The following is a 15,188-nucleotide window of genomic DNA, read 5'->3' as shown; positions in this document are numbered from 1 at the left end:
AAAACCAATGCGTATAAGGTGGCCAAGGTTAGTGGGAAACTAGAAGATTGGGAAAATTTTAAACGACAGCAAAGAATGACTAAGAAAGCAATAAAGAAAGGAAAGATAGATTACGAAAGTAAACTTGCGCAAAACATAAAAACAGATAGTAAAAGCTTTTACCGATATATAAAACGGAAAAGAGTGACTAAAGTTTAAATGTTGGTCCCTTAGAAGATGAGAAGGGGGATTTAATAATGGGAAATGTGGAAATGGCTGAGACCTTAAACAATTATTTTGCTTCGGTCTTCGCAGTGGAAGACACAAAAACCATGCCAAAAATTGCTGGTCACGGGAATGTGGGAAGGGAGGACCTTGAGACAATCACTATCACTAGGGAGGTAGTGCTGGACAGGCTGATGGATCTCAAGGTAGACAAGTCCTCTGGTCCTGATGAAATGCATCCCAGGGTATTAAAAGAGATGGCGGAAGTTATAGCAGATGCATTCGTTATAATCTACCAAAATTTTCTGGATTCTGGGAAAGTACCATCGGATTGGAAAGCAGCTAATGTAACGCTCTGTTTAAAAAAGGGGGCAGACAAAAGGCAGGTAACTATAGGCCAGTTAGTTTAACATCTGTAGTGGGGAAAATGCTTGAAGCTATCATTAAGGAAGAAATAGCGGGACATCTAGATAGGAATAGTGCAATCAAGCAGATACAACATGGATTCATGAAGGGGAAATCATGTTTAACTAATTTACTGGAATTCTTTGAGGATATAACGAGCATGGTGGATAGAGGTGTACCGATGGATGTGGTGTATTTAGATTTCCAAAAGGCATTCGATAAGGTGCCACACAAAAGGTTACTGCAGAAGATAAAGGTACGTGGAGTCAGAGGAAATATATTAGCATGGATAGAGAATTGGCTGGCTAACAGAAAGCAGAGAGTTGAGATAAATAGGTCCTTTTCGGGTTAGAAATCAGTGGTTAGTGGTGTGCCACAGGGATCGGTGCTGGGACCACAACTGTTTACAATATACATAGATGCCCTGGAAGAGGGGACAGAGTGTAGTGCAACAAAATTTGCAGATGACACAAAGATTAGTGGATAAGCGGGTTGTGTAGAGGACACAGAGAGGCTGCAAAGAGATTTAGATAGGTTAAGCGAATGTGCTAAGTTTTGGCAGATGGAATACAATGTCGGAAAATGTGAGGTCATCCACCTTGGAAAAAAACACAGTAAAAGGGAATATTATTTGAATGGGGAGAAATTACAACATGCTGCGGTGCAGAGGGACCTGGGGGTCCTTGTGCATGAAACTCTTTTTTTTGGAGTTCACCTGCAAAACATAAAACATTAAACGGTGCCACCCGACCTGGGTGACACTCCAGACATTTACAAGGCCCTTTTTTTTTTTCCCCCCTTTTTTTTTTTGTGTTTTTCTTTTTTTGGTTTTTTTTTTTGGGCACTAAAATCACAATTTTCCTTGTGCATGAATTCCAAAAAGTTAGTTTGCAGGTGCAGCAGGTAATCAGGAAGGCGAATGGAATGTTGGCCTTCATTGCGAGAGGGATGGAGTACAAAAGCAGGGAAGTCCTGCTGTAACTGTACAGGGTATTGGTGAGGCCGCATCTGGAGTACTGCGTGCAGTTTTGGTCACCTTACTTAAGGAAGGATATACTAGCTTTGGAGGGGGTACAGAGACGATTCACAAGGCTGATTCCGGAGATGAGGGGGTTACCTTATGATGATAGATGGAGTAGACTGGGTCTTTACTCGTTGGAGTTCAGAAGGATGAGGGGTGATCTTATTGAAACATTTAAAATAATGAAAGGGATAGACAAGATAGAGGCAGAGAGGTTGTTTCCACTGGTCGGGGAGACTAGAACTAAGGGGGCACAGCCTCAAAATACGGGGGAGCCAATTTAAAACCGAGTTGAGAAGGAATTTCTTCTCCCAGAGGGCTGTGAATCTGTGGAATTCTCTGCCCAAGGAAGCAGTTGAGGCTAGCTCATTGAATTTATTCATAGAAACATAGAAACATAGAAAATAGGTGCAGGAGCAGGCCATTCGGACCTTCTAGCCTGCACCGCCATTCAATGAGTTTATGGCTGAACATGCAACTTCAGTACCCCATTCCTGCTTTCTCACCATACCCCTTGATCCCCTTAGTAGTAAGGACTACATCTAACTCTGTTTTGAATATATTTAGTGAATTGGCCTCAACAACTTTCTGTGGTAGAGAATTCCACAGGTTCACCACTGTCTGGGTGAAGAAGTTCCTCCTCATCTAAATGGCTTACCCCTTATCCTTAGACTGTGACCCCTGGTTCTGGACTTCCCCAACATTGGCAACATTCTTCCTGCATCTAACCTGTCTAAACCCGTCAGAATTTTAAACGTTTCTATGAGGTCCCCTCTCATTCTTCTGAACTCCAGTGAATACAAGCCCAGTTGATCCAGTCTTTCTTGATAGGTCATTCCCGCCATCCCGGAAATCAGTCTGGTGAACCTTCGCTGCACTCCCTCAATAGCAAGAATGTCCTTCCTCAGGTTAGGAGACCAAAACTGTACACAATACTCCAGGTGTGGCCTCACCAATGCCCTGTACAACTGTAGCAACACCTCCCTGCCCCTGTACTCAAATCCCCTCACTATGAAGGCCAACATGCCATTTGCTTTCTTAACCACCTGCTGTACCTGCATGCCAACTTTCAATGACTGATGTACCATGACACCCAGGTCTCGTTGCACCTCCCCTTTTCCTAATCTGTCACCATTCAGATAATAGTCTGTCTCTCTGATTTTACCACCAAAGTGGATAACCTCACATTTATCCACATTATACTTCATCTGCCATGCATTTGCCCACTCACCTAACCTGTCCAAGTCACTCTGCAGCCTCATAGCATCCTCCTCTTAGCTCACACTGCCACCTAACTTAGTGTCATCCGCAAATTTGGAGATACTACATTTAATCCCCTCGTCTAAATCATTAATGTACAGTGTAAACAGCTGGGGCCCCAGCACTGAACCTTGCGGTACCCCACTAGTCACCGCCTGCCATTCTGAAAAGTACCCATTTACTCCTACTCTTTGCTTCCTGTCTGACAACCAGTTCTCAATCCATGTCAGCACACTACCCCCAATCCCATGTGCTTTAACTTTGCACATTAATCTCTTGTGTGGGACCTTGTCGAAAGCCTTCTGAAAGTCCAAATATACCACATCAACTGGTTCTCCCTTGTCCACTCTACTGGAAACATCCTCAAAAAATTCTGGAAGATTTGTCAAGCATGATTTCCCTTTCACAAATCCATGCTGACTTGGACCTATCATGTCACCTCTTTCCAAATGCGCTGCTATGACATCCTTAATAATTGATTCCATCATCTTACCCACTACCGATGTCAGGCTGACCGGTCTATAATTCCCTGTTTTCTCTCTCCCTCCTTTTTTAAAAAGTGGGGTTACATTGGCTACCCTCCACTCGATAGGAACTGATCCAGAGTCAATGGAATGTTGGAAAATGACTGTCAATGCATCCGCTATTTCCAAGGCCACCTCCTTCAGTACTCTGGGATGCAGTCCATCAGGCCCTGGGGATTTATCGGCCTTCAATCCCATCAATTTCCCCAACACAATTTCCCTACTAATAAGGATTTCCCTCAGTTCCTCCTCCTTACTAGACCCTCTGACCCTTCTTATATCCGGAAGGTTGTTAATGTCCTCCTTAGTGAATACCGAAGCAAAGTACTTGTTTAATTGGTCCGCCATTTCTTTGTTCCCCGGTATGACTTCCCCTGATTCTGACTGCAGGGGACCTACGTTTGTTTTTACTAACCTTTTTCTTTTTACATATCTATAGAAACTTTTGCAATCCGTCTTAATGTTCCCTGCAAGCTTCTTCTCGTACTCCATTTTCCCTGCCCTAATCAAACCCTTTGTCCTCCTCTGCTGAGTTCTAAATTTCTCCCAGTCTCCGGGTTCACTGCTATTTCTGGCCAATTTGTATGCCACTTCCTTGGCTTTAATACTATCCCTGATTTCCCTTGATAGCCACGGTTGAGCCACCTTCCCTTTTTTATTTTTATACCAGACAGGAATGTACAATTGTTGTAGTTCATCCATGCGGTCTCTAAATGTCTGCCATTGCCCATCCACAGTCAACCCCTTAAGTATCATTCGCCAATCTATCCTAGCCAATTCATGCCTCATACCTTCAAAGTTACCCTTCTTTAAGTTCTGGACCATGGTCTCTGAATTAACTGTTTCATTCTCCATCCTAATGCAGAATTCCACCATATTATGGTCACTCTTCCCCAAGGGGCCTCGCACAACGAGATTGCTAATTAATCCTCTCTCATTACACAACACCCAGTCTAAGATGGCCTCCCCCCGAGTTGGTTCCTCGACATATTGGTCTAAAAAACCATCCCTTATGCACTCCAGGAAATCCTCCTCCACCGTATTGCTTCCAGTTTGGTTAGCCCAATCTATGTGCATATTAAAGTCACCCATTATAACTGCTGCACCTTTATTGCATACACCCCTAATTTCCTGTTTGATGCTTTCCCCAACATCACTACTACTGTTTGGAGGTCTGTACACAACTCCCACTAACGTTTTTTGCCCTTTGGTGTTCTGCAGCTCTACCCATATAGATTCCACATCATCCAAGCTAATGTCCTTCCTAACTATTGCCTTAATCTCCTCCTTAACCAGCAATGCTACCCCACCTCCTGTTCCTTTTATTCTATCCTTCCTGAATGTTGAATACCCCTGGATGTTGAGTTCCCAGCCCTGATCATCCTGGAGCCATGTCTCCGTAATCCCAATCACATCATATTTGTTAACATCTATTTGCACAGTTAATTCATCCACTTTATTGCGGATACTGCTTGCATTAAGACACAAAGTCTTCAGGCTTGTTTTTTTAACACCCTTTGTCCTTTTAGAATTTTGCTGTACAATGGCCCTTTTTGTTCTTTGCCTTGGGTTTCTCTGCCCTCCACTTTTCCTCATCTCCTTTCTGTCTTTTGCTTTTGCCTCCTTTTTGTTTCCCTCTGTCTCCCTGCATTGGTTCCCATCCCCCTGCCATATTAGTTTAACTCCTCCCCAACAGCACTAGCAAACACTCCCCCTAGGACATTGGTTCCGATCCTGCCCAGGTGCAGACCGTCCGGTTTGTACTGGTCCCACCTCCCCCAGAACCGGTTCCAATGCCCCAGGAATTTGAATCCCTCCCTGCTGCACCACTGCTCAAGCCACGTATTCATCTGCGCTATCCTGCGATTTCTACTCTGACTAGCACGTGGCACTGGTAGCAATCCCGAGATTACTACTTTTGAGGTCCTACTTTTTAATTTAGCTCCTAGCTCCTTAAATTCGTTTCGAGCAGGTTCGAGGGGCCAAATGGCCTACTCCTGCTCCTAATTCTTATGTTCTTATGTTCACGAAGGCTGCTCACCACCATCGATAGATAGATTTTTAACCAATAAGGGAATTAAGAGTTATGGGCAGCGGGCGGGTAAGTGGAGCTGAGTCCACGGCCAGATCAGCCATGATCTTGTTGAGTGGCGGAGCAGGCTCGAGGGGCTAGATGGCCTTTTCCTTTCCTAATTCTTATGTTCTTATGTATCACTGGACTAGAAATCCAGAGGCCTGGACAAATGATCCAGAGACATGATTTCAAATCCCACCACAGCAGCTGGGGCATTTAAATTTAGTTAATTAGTTAAAACGTGGAATAAAAAGCTAGTATCAGTAATGGTGACCATGAAACTACCAGATTGTCGTAAAAACCCATTTGGTCCAGACCCACATCAATGTGATTGACTCTTATTCAGAATAAGGGGTGGGTGATTGAATATATTTAAGGTGGAGAGAGACAGATTTTTGCAAGATAAAGGAGTCAAGGGTTATGGGGAGAGGGTGGGGAAGTGGAGTTGAGGCAAAGATCAGATCAGCCATGATCTTATTGAATGGCGGAGCAGGTTCGAGGGGCCAAATGGCCTACTTCTGCTCCTAATTCTTATGTTCTTATGTTCACGAAGGCCGCTCACCACCATCTTCTGAAGGGCAATTAGGGATGGGCAATAAATGCTGGCCTTGCTAGCAACACCCACATCCCAGGAATGAATTAAAAAACCTCACATCTTTAATGCAAAGGTGGGTTCCGAGCTGGGGATGGGGATGTGGGCGTAACTTACATGCGCGAAACCTGGAAGTAAAGTCGGCAGATCGGATTTACTGATTTCGGACATGATGCGCACCCACTTGACACACTCTGAAATCCACTATTTAAAGGGCCAATGCAGAACTGGAATTTGGAGGAGCCAGAAGGTGTTAAGGATGGATACACAGAGAGCAAGGGCTGCACCCAGCCTTAATGAGGCTTCCCTTGAATTATTGCTGGGTGCAGTCAGGAAAAGAAAGAAAGATTTGCATTTATATAATGCCTTTTATGACTTCAGGATTTCCCACAGCACTTTAAAGCCAACAAAGTGCTTTTCAAGTGAAGTCACTGTTGTAATATAGGAAAAGCTGCAGCCAATTTGCCCACAGTAAGAGGAGAAGCCTACTACTTCTCCTCTTCTTCAATGTTCTCCTCATCAGAAGATGCCTGATGATTATCTTGGTCATCGCCCACCTGTAATCCTCTCTGCTGCACAATGTTGTGCAGGACGCATTACGATTCCGTACACCCTTGTTGGTGAGTAGACCTATCTAGGCACCTGAAACACATCTTCAACATTCTGATGACTTGCTCAGTGACATACCTGGTGGTCATGTGGCTCTCATTATATCGCTCCTGTGCCTCATTGCTGGGGTTCCTCAGGGGTGTCATGAGCCAAGTTTGAAGAGGCTATCCCTTCTCGCCTATGAGCCAGCGCTTAAGTCTGCTTCCTGGAATGAAAAGGTCTGGAATGTTGGACTGCTGTAATATGAAAGCATCATGACAGCTCCCAGGGAAACTGGCGCACTTCTCCATGAATTTCCTCTTGCACACCAGCTGATGGAATAAATGCCTTGCGATTGATAAAAAATACCTGATTGCTGTGGTGGTGCTCAGATTGCCACATGTGTGTAGTCAAACGCACCCTGTACCTGTGGGTAACCAGCCAGAGAGGCGAATGCGAGTGCTCGCTCATTCTGGCTATTGTCATCGCAGGGGAAGTTGACACAAGCCAATGCCCTGGCAAACAATGCATCTATGGCCTGCCATATATTATGTGTGGGCAGCCCCTTGAGATATCTCGGGTATCGAATTGGAAGGAACCAGAGGCAAAGAAATTGAGGACGGTGGTGACTTTGACAACAATGGGCAATGCGTGGCCATCAGGTCCAGCAGTGAGCAGCTGTTCTTGAAGATTGCTGCAGAAGTCTGCAACCACCTGCCATGTCAATCTGAGACAGCGAAGAACTGCTCTTCAGTTAGGTCAAGGAAGCTGAGCCTCCGTCAGTAGACTGTCTCACATGGGCAGTCCTTCCTGGGATCTCAGCCCCTCAATTAGTCTTCTCTCTGTTGTCCTGCACCTCTCTAGTACACCTCTCTCTTGTGCAACAGACTTTTGTGTCAGTCAGTGGCTGTTGGTAACATTGGGTTCATGTCCCACTCCAGAGACTTGAGCACACAAATCTGACACTCCCTCCTGTGCCCCTCCCCCTGTGCCCCTCTCCCTGTACCCCTCTCCCTGTGCACCTCTCCCTGTGCACCACCCTCCTGTGCACCTGAATATCCCACCACAGCGCATTGTCACTGTCGTGAATGGTGATTGTCTTCCTCTTCGGATGTAGTGTCGAAAACACCAATTCGCCTCCCATCCTGCAGGTATCCATTTGAAAGTCTCCAGACTTCTCAGAGACCTCTAGGCTGACAGGAACTCTCCGTGAAATGTTTGAGGGAACTGACAAAGCGGAGTGCACTGAGCCTTTATTGAACATGGGCAATCTGATGTTTAACGACCCCATGCAGTGCACCTGAAACTTGGCTCCATTTCACTTGTGAGTTCCCTGAGCCCTGGAAAACCCGTACTGGAGGTGTTAAATTCAAATGCCTGTTTAATTCAATTAAAAATCACCTTCGTAACCATATACTAATGATATAAATGGCTGTGAAAATTACTGACTCGCCTGTCCTAATGATCGCGCCGCCTCTGGTAAGCAGGTTACTCGCACATAGCCAAACCTGTTAAACCCGGGAGTGGGAGCATTGGAGCTAGATTGTGGACGCACTTCATTTTTCTTCAGTTTTTGCTTCCCATCCAACCACAACCCACTCGACCTTGGGGGTTAAAATTCCCCCCTCAGAGACAAGGGATGGTGCTGTTGTTTATAGAGGAATAGGTTAGCATATAGATTTGCAACATTTGAATGATAAAAGTTCTACTATAAATATATATCTGTTATATTTTTGATACTTGTTCATTATATATTTAGTTAATTTGCTTTATAGGGGGTTATATTTTTTGGTACATGTTCACTTGTTCATTATATATTGAGTTAATTTGTTTGATCGGGCTGAGCCCTGGCCAGCAACAGCCCTCAATGTGCTAAGGACCGAGGAGGAGCAGTCCTATTCTTCCTGGCTTCCAATTAAACTAAAAAGTATATTAACGAAACTAAGCTTATTGGTGGCGGCCTTCAGCAGTCCCTCTAAGGACCACTGGTTAGGCTGCATGTAAACCAAGTAATCCCTGCACCGGTTCTGCTCATGCAGACGAATTTCTGGAAAGTGTCCTAAAACAGGCACTAGGACCCTCATTACCATCCCAGGAATGAATTAAAAAACCTCACATCTTTAATGCAAAGGTGGGTTCCGAGCTGGGGATGGGGATGTGGGCGTAACTTACATGCACGAAACCTGGAAGTAAAGTCGTCAGATCGGATTTACTGATTTCGGACATGATGCGCACCCACTTGACACACTCTGAAATCCACTATTTAAAGGGCCAATGCAGAACTGGAATTTGGAGGAGCCAGAAGGTGTTAAGGATGGATACACAGAGAGCAAGGGCAGCACCCAGCTTTAATGAGGCTTCTCTTGAATTATTGCTGGGTGCAGTCAGGAAAAGAAAGAAAGATTTGCATTTATATAATGCCTTTTATGACTTCAGGACTTCCCACAGCCCTTTAAAGCCAACAAAGTGCTTTTCAAGTGAAGTCACTGTTGTAATATAGGAAAAGCTGCAGCCAATTTGCCCACAGTAACATAATAGCATTGTGGCTTTCACCTGTTATTTGTTCCATTCAAAATATTTAACTGAACCTTTGAGCTATGAGGGCATCCTTGGCAGCCCGGTCGGCAATGTACCCACTTTCATATTTCTACTACTTCTCTTCTTCAATGTTCTCCTCATCAGAAGATGCCTGATGATTATCTTGGTCATCGCCCACCTGTAATCCTCTCTGCTGCACAATGTTGTGCAGGACGCATTACGATTCCGTACACCCTTGTTGGTGAGTAGACCTATCTAGGCACCTGAAACACATCTTCAACATTCTGATGACTTGCTCAGTGACATACCTGGTGGTCATGTGGCTCTCGTTATATCGCTCCTGTGACTCATTGCTGGGGTTCCTCAGGGGTGTCATGAGCCAAGTTTGAAGAGGCTATCCCTTCTCGCCTATGAGCCAGCCCTGAAGTCTGCTTCCTGGAATGAAAAGATCTGGAATGTTGGACTGCCGTAATATGAAAGCATCATGGCAGCTCCCAGGGAAACTGGCGCACTTCTCCATGAATTTCCTCTTGCACACCAGCTGATGGAATAAATGCCTTGCGATTGATAAAAACACCTGATTGCTGTGGTGGTGTTCAAATTGCCATGTGTGTGTAGTCAAACGCACCCTGTACCTGTGGGTAACCAGCCAGAGAGGCGAATGCGAGTGCTCGCTCATTCTGGCTATTGTCATCGCAGGGGAAGTTGACACAAGCCAATGGCCTGGCAAACAATGCATCTATGGCCTGCCATATATATGTGTGGGGGGGCAGCCCACTGAGAGACCCTTGAGATATCTCGGGTATCGTATTGGAAGGAACCAGAGGCAAAGAAATTAAGGACGGTGGTGACTTTGACAACAACGGGCAATGTGTGGCCATCAGGTCCAGCAGTGAGCAGCTGTTCTTGAAGATTGCTGCAGAAGTCTGCGACCACCTGCCATGTCAATCTGAGACAGCGAAGAACTGCTTTTCAGTTAGGTCAAGGAAGCTGAGCCTCCGTCGGTAGACTGTCTCACATGGGCAGTCCTTCCTGGGATCTCAGCCCCTCAATTGGTCTTCTCTCTGTTGTCCTGCACCTCTCTAGTACACCTCTCTCTTGTGCAACAGACTTTTGTGTCAGTCAGTGGTTGTAGGCAACATTGGGTTCATGTCCCACTCCAGAGACTTGAGCACAAAAATCTAGGCTGACACTCCCTCCTGTGCCCCTCCCCCGTGACCCTCTCCCTGTGCACCTCTCCCTGTGCACCACCCTCCTGTGCACCTGCTGATCCCACCACAGCGTGTTGTCACTGTCGCGAATGGTGATTGTCTTCCTCTTCGGATGTAGTGTTGAAAACATCCAATTCACCTCCCATCCTGCAGGTATCCATTTGAAAGTCTCCAGACTTCTCAGAGACCTCTAGGCTGATAAGAACTCTCTGTGAAATGTTTGAGGGAACTGACAAAGCGGAGTGCACTGAGCCTTTATTGCACATGGGCAATCTGATGTTTAAAGACCCCATGCAATGCACCTGAAACTTGGCTCCATTTCACTTGTGAGTTCCCTGTGCCCTGGGAAACCCGTACTGGAGGTGTTAAATTCAAATGCCTGTTTAATTCAATTAAAAATCACCTTCATTACCATATACTAATGATATAAATGGCTGTGAAAATTACTGACTCGCCTGTCCTAATGATCGCGCTGCCTCTGGTAAGCAGGTTACTCGCACATAGCCAAACCTGTTAAACCAAGAAGTGGGAGCATTGCAGCTAGATTGTGGACGCACTTCATTTTTCTTCAATTTTTGCTTCCCATCCGACCAAAACCCACTCGACCATGGGGGTTAAAATTCCCCCCTCAGAGACAAGGGATGGTGCTGTTGTTTATAGAGGAATAGGTTAGCATATAGATTTGCAACATTTGAATGATAAAAGTTCTACTATAAATATATATCTGTTATATTTTTGATACTTGTTCATTATATATTTAGTTAATTTGCTTTATAGGGGGTTATATTTTTTGGTACATGTTCACTTGTTCATTATATATTGAGCTAATTTGTTTGATCGGGCTGAGCCCTGGCCAGCAACAGCCCTCAATGTGCTAAGGACCGAGGAGGAGCAGTCCTATTCTTCCTGGCTTCCAATTAAACTAAAAAGTATATTAACAAAACTAAGCTTATTGGTGGTGGCCTCCAGCAGTCCCTCTAAGGACCACTGGTTAGGCTGCATGTAAACCAAGTAATCCCGGCACCGGTTCTGCTCATGCAGACGAATTTCTGGAATGGGTCCTAAAACAGGCACTAGTACCCTCATTACCATATGCAAGGGGCTTAATGCCTATTTTAGGAGGTTGCCAGAGATGCTATGAAAAATCGTCCACTCCAATATGGAGCTGGACATTTTACACGTGTCCTTGGAGCATGGGTCATATAGCACCGCAAAGTCGGTCCTTTCTGCCCTCGTGCTCCTGTCGGAAAACGGGAGCAATGAGATCCAATTTCTACCACCAGGTGTGAAGCCATCCAAAGTATACCAAACCAGGATGTGATCTCACACGATTTGGGTTTTGTACTTGCCGCAGCATAGCTGCATCCTGGAATTAAGTTACTTTTTTTTTTAAGTTTGAAGGATAATTCTTAATGTTTTTGATGTTAACAGAAATCCACTGGTTCCACTGACTCTTTACTGGCCCTCAGATATCAGTGAGCAGAATGGAGCAGAAACTGACATGCTGGTATACATGTGCAGAGCTCCAATTTCCCTGATGTGGAGCCGGCAATGTAGCTCAGGTCTTCTGGCTACACACTGCTTTACACAGTGACCGGTCTGCGACTGGTATCTCTAATATAGTTGAAGCCCTTATATACAGACGGGTACAAAGGTTTATAGGAATGCTTCATTAGCAAAAACATATTTACCATGGTAACTCACAAAGCACAAGTTTGACCTTAATTTCCACCTACAGAAACAGGTTTGTTTAATAAAAAAAATGCTACAATTACATAGGCCTCAGCATAAAGCAAAAGGATTTGAACTACTTTTGACTGCTTTTGGAATGATTGAAGAGCCTGTAAATTGTGAGGATGTCTATTTCTGCAATCAAAGGGCAATGATTGCAATTCTCTATGACATGTTCAGCTGTATGCATATGTTGGTTCCGTCAGATAGAATAGAAGGTTCCACTTATTTTCTGTAATGATTTATGCATTGATCTTGAACTACCAACTCCTATAACAAGAACACTTTCTGTCTTAAAATAATCTACAGCGTATTTTCTACCAGATGCCTTTAAATATATCCACATGCTTACACAGGTGTATGTAATCTAAACCTTTAACTAATGAACTGTATTGCATTTGAGTTATGTGCATTTTTTTTATCAGAGAGCATCTGACAAATTATATTTTGGTACTTCTTCTAATAAAAAAGTAGGCCATAAATAAAGCATTTATATTAGAGATGGTGGCTTGTCAGACAGTGTTATAAAATAGCTGCTGTGTGAAGCAAAATTTAAGTTGAAAGACAACCATGAAAATTACCTTGGGTATAAAAAAAACCCAATCATGTCTTATATTAGTATTTTGAGGCTAAATTGCCAAAGCAGTTCTACAGGGTTAAAATTGTTAAAAGAAACAGACATTGGCACCAAAGCCAGTCTGGATTAAAGCTGACAGTTACTTCCATTTCAGGAATCTGATCCAGTGCAGATATTGTACTCGTCTGCAGTATTGGAGCTTTGAACTGTCTGCTTGGAAGGGATGTTCATTAAAATATCCACTGCAGACTGTGCTGGATGCAATCCAAAAGAACTGAAGATGATTGGTGGATAGTTGTAGACTTCTGTTTGTGAAAGGGTCAACTGTGATTAAGCTGCAGTTTGTGAAATGGTTGCAGTGCATATGCTACAGTTGAATTTCAATGTGTTTGCAAAACAATCAGCAACTATATTTGTATTAAAGCAATTATATCAGAGAAATGTTGCCTGCATGTGTCAACAATGTCAGGTCTCTTTTTTTGCAATTTGCTTAGAATTCAGAATGGAAAAAGTAACTGGTGCAAAACGCTACTTTGTTGCATGATTAGCAACTTCCAATTAACAATGATCACCTGCTATCATTTTTTTCTTCTTATGCGATTCAAAAGATGATTGCCTCATAAAGCGTGCCTGTGTTAAAGATAAGAATCAGTTCACACTGGCTTTCTCCAGAGCAGTTATAAACACTGCATATGATTTTCTTTGTGTATAAAAAAAAGGTGAAATTGAACAGTTTAGTTGAAATGTTAACAATGACATTAAACATAGTAGTTGGCCTTTCATATAGTGTTATACAGCTACTGTCATCAGAATGGGAATAAAGAGACTCTGAGAAAGAGAAAATGTCTAACTTCACTGTCTGTGATCATGTGATTATATAGGTGAGATATGATTGTAAAAGCAATTTAATATCTTCAAGTTAGGTGGTATAATAACTGGGTACACTCAAGAAGGTAACTGTAGCAGAGACAGATTTCTAATAAAATTGATCCTAGTGGTTGCTAGGACCATAGAAACACCTTAAGCCGCTGCACTATGCTACCAGTAGGTAACAGATTTTCAATATCCTAATGCATAATGCAGCAACTCTGGTTCAGCAAATGACAATTAGCATTGCATTTAAAATACTGTATAGAAGGGACAGAGCTCGACACATCTGTGCAAGAGTTCTACAGACAGGGCAATTGGTGTGTAATGCTTTGCCACTGGCATTGTCTCTGGACTTTTCGGATTAATACAGAATGTTGAAATGCAGCTGTAACAGCTCTTGTGTGCCAGACATAAACGTGGAGGTCTGGCTTAAACGTTAGCAACTCTTGTGCTGCTGCTGCTCCTGTCAAAATCTCACAGAGGACTGACAGCCCAAGCCACGTACTTTTCTTTTGCTGGAGAGGATAACTTTGAAGGGAAGTAGGTCCTTCTCATCTAGTTCACTATGTTGCTTTGGGGTATACTGTTTTCAGGAGTCATAGAAAGTTTTTCTCTGCAGTCTGCCAAACAGGCTCTAAGCGAAAACTGAGTTTTATATAATGTTATCACAGAATCATAGAATAGTACAGCACAGATAAAGGCCATTCGAGTCTGTGCCGGTTCTTTCGCAGAGCAATCCAGTTAGTCTCACTCCCCCACGCTTTCCCTATATCCCTGCAATTTTTTCTCCTTCAAGTATTTATCCAATTCCCTTTTGAAGGCTGCTACTAATACTATATCCACCCCATCAGGTAGTGCATTCCAAATCCTAACCACTCGTTACGTAAAAAAGTATTTTTTCATGTCGCCTCTGGTTCTTTCGCCAATCACCTTAAATCTGTGCCCTCTGGGTATCAACCCTTCAGCCATTGGGAACAGTTTCTCTTTATTTACTCTTTCTAAATTGTTCATGATTTTAAACACCTCCATCAAATCTCCTTTTCGCCTTCTGTGCTCCAAGGAGAACAACCCCAGCTTCTCCAGTCTATCCACGTAACTGTATTAACTCATCCATGGAACGATTCTAGTAAAATCTCTTCTGTACCTTCCCCAAAGCCTTAATGTCCTTCCTAAAGTGTGGTGCCCAGAATTGGACACAATACTCCAGCTGGGGCCGAACTAGTGTTTTATATAGGTATAGCATAACTTCCTGGCCTTTGTCCTCTATGCCTTCATTTATAAAGTCCAGGATTCCATATGCTTTATTAACTGCTTTGTTAACCTGTCCTGCCACCCTAAAATATTTATGCACAAGCATCTCCAGGTGTTTCTGTTCTTGCACCCTCTTTAAAATTGTACCATTTAGTGTGGAGCTGAAGGAGCAGCATGGCAGCATACCACTCCAGGGAGCAGCACATGCTGGAGCAGGAGAGCAACGGCAGTGAAAAGGGACGTCACCAAGGTCCAGATCGGTGATTGGAGCGTGGGCAGGTACATCAGGAGCGGCGAGATCGGGGCGAAGGAGCAGCGAGAGGCTGTAGAGGGACGTGATCT

Source organism: Pristiophorus japonicus, chromosome 1 (assembly GCF_044704955.1).
Source record: "Pristiophorus japonicus isolate sPriJap1 chromosome 1, sPriJap1.hap1, whole genome shotgun sequence".
Classification (NCBI taxonomy): domain Eukaryota; kingdom Metazoa; phylum Chordata; class Chondrichthyes; family Pristiophoridae; genus Pristiophorus; species Pristiophorus japonicus.
This window is presented reverse-complemented; position numbering follows the sequence as displayed.